Source organism: Podarcis vaucheri, assembly GCF_965113315.1.
Source record: "Podarcis vaucheri genome assembly, chromosome: 8".
Lineage (NCBI taxonomy): Eukaryota > Metazoa > Chordata > Lepidosauria > Squamata > Lacertidae > Podarcis > Podarcis vaucheri.
The window spans coordinates 38,102,873-38,115,090 of record NC_138766.1 but is presented as its reverse complement, the minus strand read 5'-3'; the positions used below and the strand labels follow the sequence as shown (position 1 = coordinate 38,115,090).

At 41.4% G+C, this 12,218-nt stretch overlaps 1 protein-coding gene across 2 annotated transcripts in view; it reads right to left on the bottom strand.

Annotated features, from left to right (window-relative positions):
* The window catches only part of MBP (myelin basic protein), a 78,651-nt gene that overhangs the window by 43,749 nt on the left and 22,684 nt on the right, over positions 1 to 12,218 (bottom strand). The window lies entirely within an intron of this gene.

Genomic DNA, 12,218 nt, shown 5'->3' with positions numbered 1-12,218 from the left:
AGCTACCATTTCTGTTGATTTGGAGTCCTTCCAGATATACCTTTTACAGTGCTATAGTTTCAGTTTGTTCCTTAGTTTTTTTTAAAAGTGAAATTGTAGCAGATTCCCCACAGCACCAGTCAGATGTCACTGTTTTTTCGACAGTGATTGTATTGGTGTAGATGGGGGAAAAGTATAATCACTGTTCTGTGACTGTAGTACTGTGTCTTCTGTTCTGTTGTTCCTCTAGCCATAAAATGTTGGAGTTCTGATTATTTACAGCCCTTTTGGGGGGTGGTACTGGTGATCATTAACACCTAGTATTCTGAAAGTTTGTTTGCGAGGGAGATAAGCAGGTGCTTACTGACTCTTTTGGTCTGAGCTCTGGATGACCTCCTGTCAAAGGAGGCCAATGAGAGCAGAAAAGGCATGAAACAGAAGTTGCTCAAACCAGCTCTGCCCCCTGAATGCCACACAAAATGCAGGAAATTGCTCAAAAGTCTTTTCACACAACAAAAATACCGCATAACTTTCCATATATTTCACAAATGTCTTTTTTTGTAATAGAAGAAAAAGTGGATTGATGATTGCACGATCCCATTCCCTTGTTTCCATTAGTGGCCAACATTTTCAAAGCCAACCACACTGACTGCTTGGTTTGCACACAGCTGAGGTGCAAGACACTTCTGTATAGGACAGAGACGGGGATCCTATAGCCCTCCAGGTATGTTCTTTTTACTCCAACTCCCATCAGCCCCTGCTGGCATGAAACAATGGTCAAGGATGATGGAAGCTGTAACCCAATGGCATCAGGTGGGTGGCAGGTTCCTCCTCCCTGCTATATGTTGTTGGCATCTATCTGTCTTGAGATACAATGAAGTCCCTCTGGGGGCGATGTCAAACTGCTGTGTTAGCAGCACTGAAATGACCACACCAGGGCACAAGCCTGGGCAGGGTGTATGGAAGGTCCTGTGATGCCCAGACGACAAGATCCAGCTCTCAGCTTTCCTGATGTGGTTCAGAGGAAAGCACAGCAATATGTTTGGCACCAGCTTGGCTGCAGGAGTTGCTAGGAGGAGGTGCAAAAGGTGCCTTTCTTCTCCCTAAGATATCCCACAGGGCAGCAGAGGTTTCGGATCAGAGTTCTGCTTCTCCCTTGCTAGGCTGATGAGCCCCATCTGCCCGTCTATCCCCTCTAAAGCATGTGCAAAACTACATGATTGAGCACTGCACCCACTATTGGTCTCATCTGCTCTACCTGCCAAAGCCTGCCTTTGCACATATAATTCACACATTCAAACAAAGGACAATCAGATACTACAGTAACCTGAGGACAACAAATAACAACAACAACAACAACAACAACAACAACAACAACACCAATGGTGTTTTTTTTTACAGTACTCACTGATACAAAGTACTCAAACCTCTTTTTTTTTGCTGCCCATGGCACCCATTTTGTGCTGGCACCCACAGCACATTTATCAGTATTGGCACTTCATTTTTTAAAAAAACAAAGAAGTGCCAATAGTAAAAAATAACAACAATTCTGCATTCATGACACTGATGTATCATTCGTATTCTTAAGAGGACACTGATTTATTTCCAACAGATAAATGATAGCTTCTAAGCACTGCCCAAACTAGAAGAAGCTAGGAAGAATTAATAGGAAATGGTTTTACTGTCAATCCAAGCCGTTATTAGGCATTTATATTAAGCCTATCAACCTATGTCAACCCTTTGGGCAAATCCAGCCTGAAATGGAGCTGTCTGCCATCACAGCTGCCAATATATAGGAAGTGAGAATATAATACCGAGCAGGTGGTGTAGGAAAGCAGGGTAATTTGCCATTTTCTATCTAATTACTAATCTGGACTCGTGATACCAAAGCACACTGCTGCGAGCTGTTAACAACAACATAAAGGGCTGCCCAAAGGAAGAACCACACTTTTCTGCAAACAAAATGAAACACCATCTTCAAGCAGATTGCCCAGCCCGGAGTTTGTACCCAGCAGCGTGGACATTTCCAAAGGGCTGTTGCTCTGGGCTGTGAGAGCCTTAGCCTGGGTTTTGAATGTTATTGAGACTTGCTTGACAGGAGTTGTGGGGCCCAGAAAGGAGATGGGGCATGAAGGTCTCCCTGTTCACCATAAGACCACTTGGGTCTCTCCCCTTAATTCCTTGGTCCAGTTGTAAGAGCCTTGTAGCACCTTAGTTAAAGACTAACACATTTATCATGGCATAAACATTCATTGACTGGAACCCACTTCTCCAGATGTATGAAGTGTTATTCTCAGTTCCACTTAAAACATCTGATGAAGTGGACTCAAGTTCATGGAAGCTTATGTGCAACATATTTTTTCATCTTCAAAGTGCCAGAAGTATCTTTGTTGTTAGTAGAGGACAACACTTCATGCATCTGATGAAGGGAACTCTTGTTGATTAAAGCTCACACTGCAACAAATTAGTTAATCTCTACACACACTTTCTCCATCTGTGCAATAATTCTCCATGCAAAAAGGAGTGGGGGAGATGGTAGAAATCAGATATACTACTTAGTGTAAGGTACATGCACAAATACCTTGCCCCAATGAGTGTATATGGATTGGTAAATTTAGAGTGTGCTGACTCACAATTTATCCAATATTCCTGAGATTCTGACAGGAGAAAGCTACCAAAGAACATACCATACTTTTCTATGTATGACACAACCCCATGTATAAGATGCCCCCTATTTTTGGGGACTCAAATTTAAGAAAATAGGGGAAGATGGCACAAAGTTGTAGAGCTTTTTTGGGGGAGGATTACCCAGAGTTGTTGAGCACACGCTGCAAAATCAGCCTCTCGTCTGTCCCCTCGATGACAGAAGCTGCAAACCGCCCGCCCAACTGCCACAGCGTTGGCCAATCAACAACACCCATTGATGTAGCAACCAATAACACGCACAATAGCTGCTGACAGCCGCGGCAGCAACCAATCAAACGTCCACCCTATGCACTACTCATGTATAAGACGACCCCACTTTTAAGCATTATTTTTAATGAAAAAACCCTAGTCTTATACATGGAAAAGTACATTACATAGATACTGAATTTCTGAAGCTTTAAAGAAGGGTGAGATAGAGGGTGGTAGTATCCCAAGCGCTGGTTTCATCTCTTTTGTGACTTGCATGTATGGCTGAGTAATTATAGATGAAATATCACAAGCTGATTTTGCACGTGGCTTCAAACATAATGCTATTCAATGGAGCCAAAGCACATTTTCAGCTGTGAAGTCATTAAGTAGTGAGAATTCAATCAAGGGTTGTTCATGTAGTTGTGAACCACTCTTTAGCAGAAGGCTGACAATTGAGTTTTCCCTTGGGAATATGGATCTGCTTCCCTTTTCTAAATAGGGCTGAGTTCACTGCTAGAGTGTTAGCTGGGTCAAAGAGATATTCTGTGCCATTAGGACTATGACACAGTGCAGAGGTTATAATGAGCTGCAAAGGTGCAACCGGCCTGCTTCTTCCAATGCACTTATTTTGTCGTATGCACTGAAGTGCCAGCAACTCACACTATGGTTGGCTTTTTGCATCCTTGGCAAAAGGTTTTGGCTATTGCTGTGGAGGATTCTGAAGCAGTGAGGGTCTTTGAAGCTATCTTCTAGAAGCCAAGAAACAGAATCATGATTTGGACCAAGAGTTAAGACAGCTAACTGACATGAGAGATTGGTTTGTTTCAGATCTCTCTCTCCATCTGAAATTACAAGCTGAAGGCTATGGAGAAATTTCACATTCTGCATTATTGCTGCTGATGTGTACTTGAAAGGACTGCATACACTATACAGGCAAATGATTATGGATGCCTCTTATATGCACTTGGGTTCTAGGGCAAAAGGAACTGTTCATTTTCTCACTGTATGTAATGTAATTTAATTTCATAATGTTCAAATGTACTGAAAGATTGGGAACACCTCACTTCTCATATTCTTTGGAAGCAAAGGTCACCTAAATTGGAAAATGCTCCTTATCACATCCCATAATGCATATACTATTATTATGCTAAGAGGGTGTTTTCCCCCCTCCCATTTTTTATGCATGACAGCAAGACAAGGCACAAAAACTATACAACCAAAAATGAATAAAGAGGATGATGCACCTATCCGTTTCTTTTTTTCTTGTCAGAAATGAGTGTTGGTTTGATTAACATCATGCAAATGTCATGTTTGCAATAAAGCATTTTTCATGCAAATATGACTGCCTGGTACTGAATCTGATCCAGAGGAATAGCAGAATCCATGCAGCATACAAATTGAATTAATTAAGATAGTGCTGTGTTACTTCATTGAATGGGGCTTGCCTAGAAGGCAAAGGAAATGGAAAAAATGATTTTGTCGCAGATCAATAGCAGCGCCTCTCCAGCCACATCACCCAAAATACAAAGGGAACTCTGTGTAGCTTCTGGGACTCTCTGCCATTACTTCCTGCACTGCGGGAGTGCATGGAGCGCACTGAGAGTTCACACTGCGCAGTGTAAGAATCACTAACACTTCCATACTGCTCTAGGAATACCAAAAGATCCAGGGCATGCTTCTGTAAATGGCGCACCTATTTAGCAATCATGGCAAATGGACATTAACTGATCTGTCCACCATGAATGTCTCCCCCTCCCTATTAACACTGTTTAAGCTGGTGGTCACCAGCACTTCTCAAAGTTCTGAATTTCATGAACATATTGTGCATGTGAAAAAGTATCAGAAATATAACTGCATTAATAACAGAAGAAAAATGACCTTGATTTAACTCTATGCACATGCAGTGACCAAATTAGATATACTGAAATGTGCCAACCAGTTATCCAGCACAGAGGGGAGAGCAGGAAGGAACAAAAGCGAAACTCCAATGACGAATTATGGTTTTGTTTCAATGAGGGAGTGGATGCTTCCAGCCGTGGTCTGGAATTACAAGCACTGGACAAAGCCATGGGTATTCTGCCATTATGTCTAGCTTTGCCCTAGTATCTCATAAGTATGCTTTTACCCTAAAGGCAGACTATTTTGTTGTTCCAACTTCAAGCCACCTATTGCCCTCTCATAAAAAATAATTGCTTTAAAATCACCCAAGCAATGCAAAAATATTATGAATCTCAAACTGCCCGGAGCACTTGGATATGAGCCTGTCAATCAAAAAGCCTTTGCTCAGAAAGGGATTTAAAGACACACAGAGAGAAAACTGCTAGGCTTTGGCCTTCAATTGCTTAAGGAACATTTGTACAGAAACAGCATGGTTTTTTATAGTAATTATTTTCATTGCTATAATTGTTAGTAAGAGTGTCTTGTGTAATTTTACCATACTGACCATTTATTGAGCTGCCTCTTTAGCAGCTTAGGACACAGCAGTATTTAGTTTACTTTTATAGCTGGTTAAGATATTGTTCACAGGGGCAGTCCAGAGCCTACCTCAGCATGTACATGGAGATGATTTTTGCTTGTAACATCCCATAGGCCTAAATCATGCAGCTGATTCCGGGGGGGGGGGGGGAGTCCTGGATGAATCACATGATTTTTGGCTCTCATATTTGTTCCGGAAAATGAGAATCCTTTGAACTTTGCACTTCTTTGAAGTTTGCAATGCTGTTCCCCCAAAAAAATCGTAGAGGAAAGGGCATGCTAAATGTGAAAAGTACATGCAACAATTCTTTATGGTAGGGATTGCTTGTGAAAAATGCAGGCGCGAGGCAAAATTGCATGCAGAAATTTGTATACCAGGTGAAATGTGCCTGTTGAATTTTCATGAAAACTTTTTTTCTTAATCACAATTTGCTACTTCTTAAGACTAGAAAAAGGAGAAAGAAGTCAAAGTAGATGGATTTGTGCATCCTTACTGGTAAGCCTGACTGACTATGGCCAGTCTTACATGGCATGTAATGCTTCCTGTGCTGGCAGAGATCCAGCTCCCCACACAAGAACTTCTACATTTGTGCAGGAACACAGGAAGCTGCCTTAGACCAAGTCAAACCATTGGTCCACCAATGACTTGCAGTGGCTTTCCAGGGTTTCAAGCAGAAGTCTTTCCCAGCTCTGCCAAAAGAAAGCAGGGTTCATAAAGGGGCACTATTGCATGCCAAGTATTTGCTCTAGCATTAAGCTACAGCTCCTCTTCTCCTAAATGTTTTGCCCATGGAAGGACAATGTCACAGGGTTCTGGAGGTTACAAAGACTAATTATTCAACTGATGGAGCAAGCGTTGCTTTTGCATCCTCCTGTGTTCAGTAAGCCGCCCCCCATTCTAAGCAATTTCTGAATCTTATTCAGAAATGAGATCAGTTATTATACAAGAAATGGCCTTTTCTGCAGTGGCTCCCCATTTGTGGAATGCTCTCCCCAGGGAGGTTCACCTGGTGCCTTCATTATACACCTTTAAACCAGGCAAAAATGTTCCTCTTTAACCAGGCCTTTGGCTGATTCACACCCAATGCCCCTTTAAAATGTGCTTGGGGAGGGGGGCCACCAGGGGGCGCATTGGAAGATGGCCGACAATAACATCTCTCCGACCCACACGAGGTAATTAAGAGGCTGATATGGGAGTATGCAGCCTCCCTTGCCCCCCAAGGGAATGGGGGGCACTGCCTGGCCTGCTGAGTCCATAATTCACCCCCGGATTCGAAAGAAGGGGGTGAGGGCACTAGGCTCAAAAGCCCTCGGGTGGGGCCGGCTCTCCCGGACGCTGTCTCTAATCGCGCACTGGTTTGCATCAGCTCGAAATATATAATTGGAAAGAAGCAAATGCACATACTTCAAGTGAAGATCGGGAGTAAAGACTGCTGGTTAATGGGATCTCTGTGAGCGGAGCGACGGGCTGGACAATAAATCAAGTGAAGACTCATCATTAAAAGATCGGTATGTTGGAGTGAAACGGAAAGTGGGGGAGGAAAAAACTTTTCTTTTTTTGTCTTATGTGAGTACCCAATAACCCTCCCCCCCCCAGAGAGAAAGAATCGTTGCAAATTACTAATCACAATCAGGAGATTAAGAACTGTGTGGAAATGAATTACTGATCAAAGAGAGGACTGGTGGGAACATTGGGAATGGAAAGAAAGCTTTGTGAGGCAGTTTCAAATGGAGATTCGTTAAGACAGGCCTGCCCACAGGAGGACGAGGGGGAGGAGGACCAGGGTCATCGGAATGTGAATGTATGGTTATCGGAATGTGATTTCGACCTGGCAGGGCCCCCTGATACACAGATTGGCAGGCCTGTGGAAATCAACGGACAGACTGTGGGAATGTTCTTCATGGAGGTGTGGAAATGGCCTCTGATATGGCTCTTGGAGAGTGTAAAATCCACACAGGATATGTTTGTTTTCAACCCGCTTGTGAAGATTATCAGAGATCACAAAGAAAGGAATATATAATAACAACAAGAAGATGAGGAAAATAACAAAGAGACTATCTGGACAGAACTGGACAGAACTGTGTAATTAAAGAAGCAGCAAGAGTGATGTTTGGATCCCTTTCGGAGCTCGAAGTATGGGTACCCCCAACAAAATTTTTAAAAATTTGGCTGTATAATTTGGAACTAATGTGATTTGGAATTAATGTGATTTGATTGGCCTGTTAATAAAAATTATTTAAAAATAAAATGTGCTTGGGGAGATTGATTGGATTGTTTTTTATTTTGATTTTGTATGTCGTGCTTTTATGTTGCGGTTTTATCCTGTGAATCGCCCTGATTCGCGAAGTAGACGAGGGACTGCAAGTCACAGTACATTTCTTAATTCACACTTGCGGCGAATGAGTTGCCCTTTCCTTGATTTGTAATCTTAAAAAGTAAGCTGCGCTTCAAATGGCTTCTTTATGCACAGGCTGCCATTGCTGTAATGTGCAGTGGAAGAATGAGGCTCAAGCCCACAGAAAAGCACCAAGTGGTTCGGCGCGCTAGTAGCAGAGACTGAACCAGTTTGGGAGGGGACTGGTTCTTAAGCGCTGCTACAATAGAGGGTCTTTATAAAGTCCCTGCTGAGCTGTGCATTCAGAATCCCCTGATAAATCAGGCGTTTCACTGGAGCCATAAAAAGCGATGAGAGGAGCATAGGGAAGGCACTAGAGAGCGATCGTCCTCTGAATGCTGCTGAAATAAAGGAGAGCATTATCAAGGATGCGCTGCAATACCCACAAGGAACTGCCGTCTTGTCGCCACCAGGATGTTTCTGCACGAGTGTCACTGTATGGAGATGGAAAATACTAGTTCTTTTCACTTCTCTTTTCCCTGTTTCAATTTCAATTTTTTTAAAAAAACCACCCCCAAATGCCAGACACTAATTTCTGTTGTGGACCTCCTTGTCAGTTCTTAAAGAGACACTCCACGTGCCTACAAAACGAAACAAAAGCAGGTTCTCTTATACTAGATAAAAAAGCCTTAATAAGCTTTACATTAATGGCCTCTTTTAGTGGGGTGGGACCTATATTGCCTGTTTCCCCCCTATCTGCATAGGATGTGTTTTTAGGCTTTCATTGGTTGTGTTTGTTATAATCAGTTTTAGTAGATATACTTACATTTCTGGGGTCACATTTGTGAGGAAAGCAGCTAACATAAAAATTCTCACAGAAGGTGCCCACTCTCTCTTAGCAGAATATTATACCATAAAACTGGGCCGATGACACCAAAGGCTCATTTTCTTGTCGTTGTCAAATTAGCCTCACCAACTCAGGGGATGACCAATGACGCTCCAGCAGATGATTTCAGTGGGATATAAGTGTTCAGGTGATCTCTGAGGTACCCAGGACCTAAGCTGTTACTAATAAAGTGGGTGTAAGCACACAATGGGTGCCATGGGCAGAAAAAAAGGTGACACTGCTCTGTAGCAGTGAGTACCAGCACACACACAAAAGCACTGACTATTTTTTCTACTATTTTTATAGCATTCATTCATCGCTTACTACAAAAATGTCTGAAAGCGGCTTACAATGATAAAAAACATAAATAATAGAGAAATGTAAAATACAACAGAACGATAAAAGAATGACTAAATGTGCCCCTCTTGCACCAACAGAAAAAAGGATAAATCCTGCCTCATCCTGCTAAAAGATGAACACCAATGCAAGCCAGGGTATCATCATGTCACATGACTCCAATTAAAAGCCAAATGCCTGGATGAACAGGAATAGCACCTTAAAGCTGATAAAGATGTAACTAGGCACATCTCTCCAAAGAGATCATTCCGCAATTGGGAGCCACCACTGAAAAGGCCCATTTTTGTGTTGCCACTCACAGAAGCTCCCTTGGAGGGGGCACACAAATAAGGGCCCCTGATGATTGATGCAGGGTGTAGGTAGGCTCATGTGGGGAGAGGGAGTCCCTTCCCTGAGATATTGGGGTCCTGAGTCGCAGAAGGCTTTATAAGCCAAGACCAGCATTTTGAATCGAGCCAGGAAACTAATCAGTGTAGCCAGCCATTGGGGTTATATGCTCAGATTTCCTACTTCTAGAACTAATTCATCAGATCATAAAAAGTAATTCTATAAACCTGTTTTCACAAACACAGAAGTGGTGGTGCTAACATAGCTTCACCTCCTTATCCTGCCTTTTGACACTTGTTGATGTGTGTTTTAAGAATCCACCTTATTTTTGTAATATTGTTTTCAACTGTTCTTGATACTGTGTAATATTGGTTTTTTATATTAATGTTGTGTTTTAATAGCTGTAACCTGCCCTGGGACCTTAGGCTGAAGGGGAGGTAATACTGCAGCAATAATAATAACAATAGTATAACAATAGAGGCCCAACTGGGATGGTTAAATTCTGGCCTGACGCGAGAGATGCCATTGCTCTGAATCTATGTGAAGTATCATGCTTGCAGCTAACAAGAATAAAGTGATGGCTGGTACATACAGTTCATGGCCTTTACGTTAAGAAATAATGCCTTGAACGGATGCTTACAAGTTGGAATTAATTTGATCAAAATGAAGCTTTGGTGGAGTTGGCTGAACTTGGAAGGAACTTTACAAAAAAGATGACATGCTGTGCATGTGCAAGAGAGGTGGAGAGAAGGAAGGATGGAAGGAAGGAGTTTAAGGCCAGATGGGTATAACTGAGATTGTCTATTGTTTTTGTTACATATTTTAGAGCATAGGGGGAATAACCTGCATTCTGCTCCCAATCTCATTTTATGCAGCCTCCAACACCTCCTCAGTTTGCCCCATTTCCCCATCTCATCTTGATTTTTCCAGGTTTTCAAGATCGTTTCCACCCTTTCAGAACACTTAAAAGGGTCAGTATTTTATTTGAAAAATATTCATAAATTATATATTTAAAATTATTGATCGTGTGGCTTGGGGGTATTTTTCTTTCTTGCTAATTGTGCTGCTTTAAATGTGCATTTTATATTTGACTTCCTTTAGAAATGTTTAGATCATTTTTTTTTATTAACTTTGCTGTGTTAAATGTGCATTCTGTACATGATCACCTTAGTAGGATTTTATTTTGAAGTCTTTAAGATAATATTTAGTTTATACTAAATATAAACTAAATATTTTAGTTAATAATTTAGTTAATTACACTGCTTTGAATTTATATTTGGCTTTCTTCTGTAATGTTTCACTCTGTGTTGCTTCATGTGACATTTTAATGTATGTTGTAAACCACTTTGAGATTTTTATCTTAAAAATACAAAGTGGTATAGAAAGGAAATGAATAATGATAATAATAATAGTCCCCCCAGCTGCCTTTAACAAATGATTAGACTTCGATCATCTCTCTCTCCCTACATAGCACATTACTGTCAGAAATTATTTCCACTTCCTTTTCAGAACACTTACAATGTGGTCAGAAAAAAAAATGCTCTTTTTATGTATTTGACACTAATCCATTAAGTTCACTAAACAGATGTTACTTTTGATCACATTTGCATTTGATTAGCAGAATTACTTAAATGTCATTTTGTACAAATGCTATAGAAATTAATATTTCTTTATAGGATTAGAGCCTGTTAATTAGCATTGCTTGCTCACTGGAAGGACAGATCCTGAAGCTGAGACTCCAATACTTTAGCCACCTCATGAGAGGAGAAGACTCCCTGGAAAAGTCCCTGATGTTGGGAAAGATGGAGGGCAGAAGGAGAAGGGGTGACAGAGGACGAGATGGTTGGATGGTGTTCTTGAAGCTACCAGCATGAGTTTGACCAAACTGTGGGAGGCAGTGGAAGACAGGAGTGCCTGGCGTGCTCTGGTCCATGGGGTCACGAAGAGTCGGACACGACTAAACGACTAAACAACAAATTAGCGTTGCTTAGATTCTGTATGATGGTCACTAAGTATTGGGATTTGTCCAGTCCATAACAGCACTAGTAAAATCCTCACCTTGAAATGAACAAAAACAGGGGAGGATTGTGCTGTGATCATGGCACCACCTTGCAACAACCTCTCGGCACTCTCTTAACCAGAATGAGCTTTGTGTTGGTTTGTCACCATTTGGCATTAATGCGAAGACTTGTTCTCAAGGAACAATTGTGCTTACAGCTGATGGATGGAGCTGCCCAGCAGATCACTGTGAACTGCAATAACCTCACAGCCTTCATCCACTGCATGGCAGCTAAACAGCGTCGGCCAAGGAAAGAATTAATCAGGTAAGTTGCTGTGTGTCTATTTGCTTCCATTCGTGCTTGCTTTTCTTATCTTGTTTACCGCTGCTGGAGAATGGCAGTGAATGTGTTATATAAATGAACCGCATCAAAAAGCAGCCCAGATATAAGCTGTAATTGCCATTGCCATATCTACTGCATTTTATTTTATTTTATTCTGAGTCGTTACTCTAACATTCAACTAACTTTTACTCAGCTGACCCACTGAAATAAATGGTTCTAAGTTAGTCATGGCCATTAACTCTGATTGCTTTACTCTGAATAAAGGTTAGTTCAATGCAACCCACTGTTTCCTGCAAAAACCTACCTCTTAAGAAGCAAAATATAAGGCACAGTAAGTTATCAAGCGCTCTTAATGATTCCAGTATTTCACTTTCTCCTCCTACATACTCAATCTCTTTCTCTCCCCCCCAAGCAGTTTTTGAACTTGTTTTGTATAACTTTTGTTTTTCCTTATTATTGCGCCAACATATTTTTTAAATGACATATCCACAGAGCTTTTAAACTGATGAATTATGTTTAACAGTAGCCACTGTTGCAATACAAGAATATGCTGTTAAAGTGCACCATAACTTCTTATTCCCAGCTTTCTTTACCATTGAGCATAACTCCCATGTGTTGCAG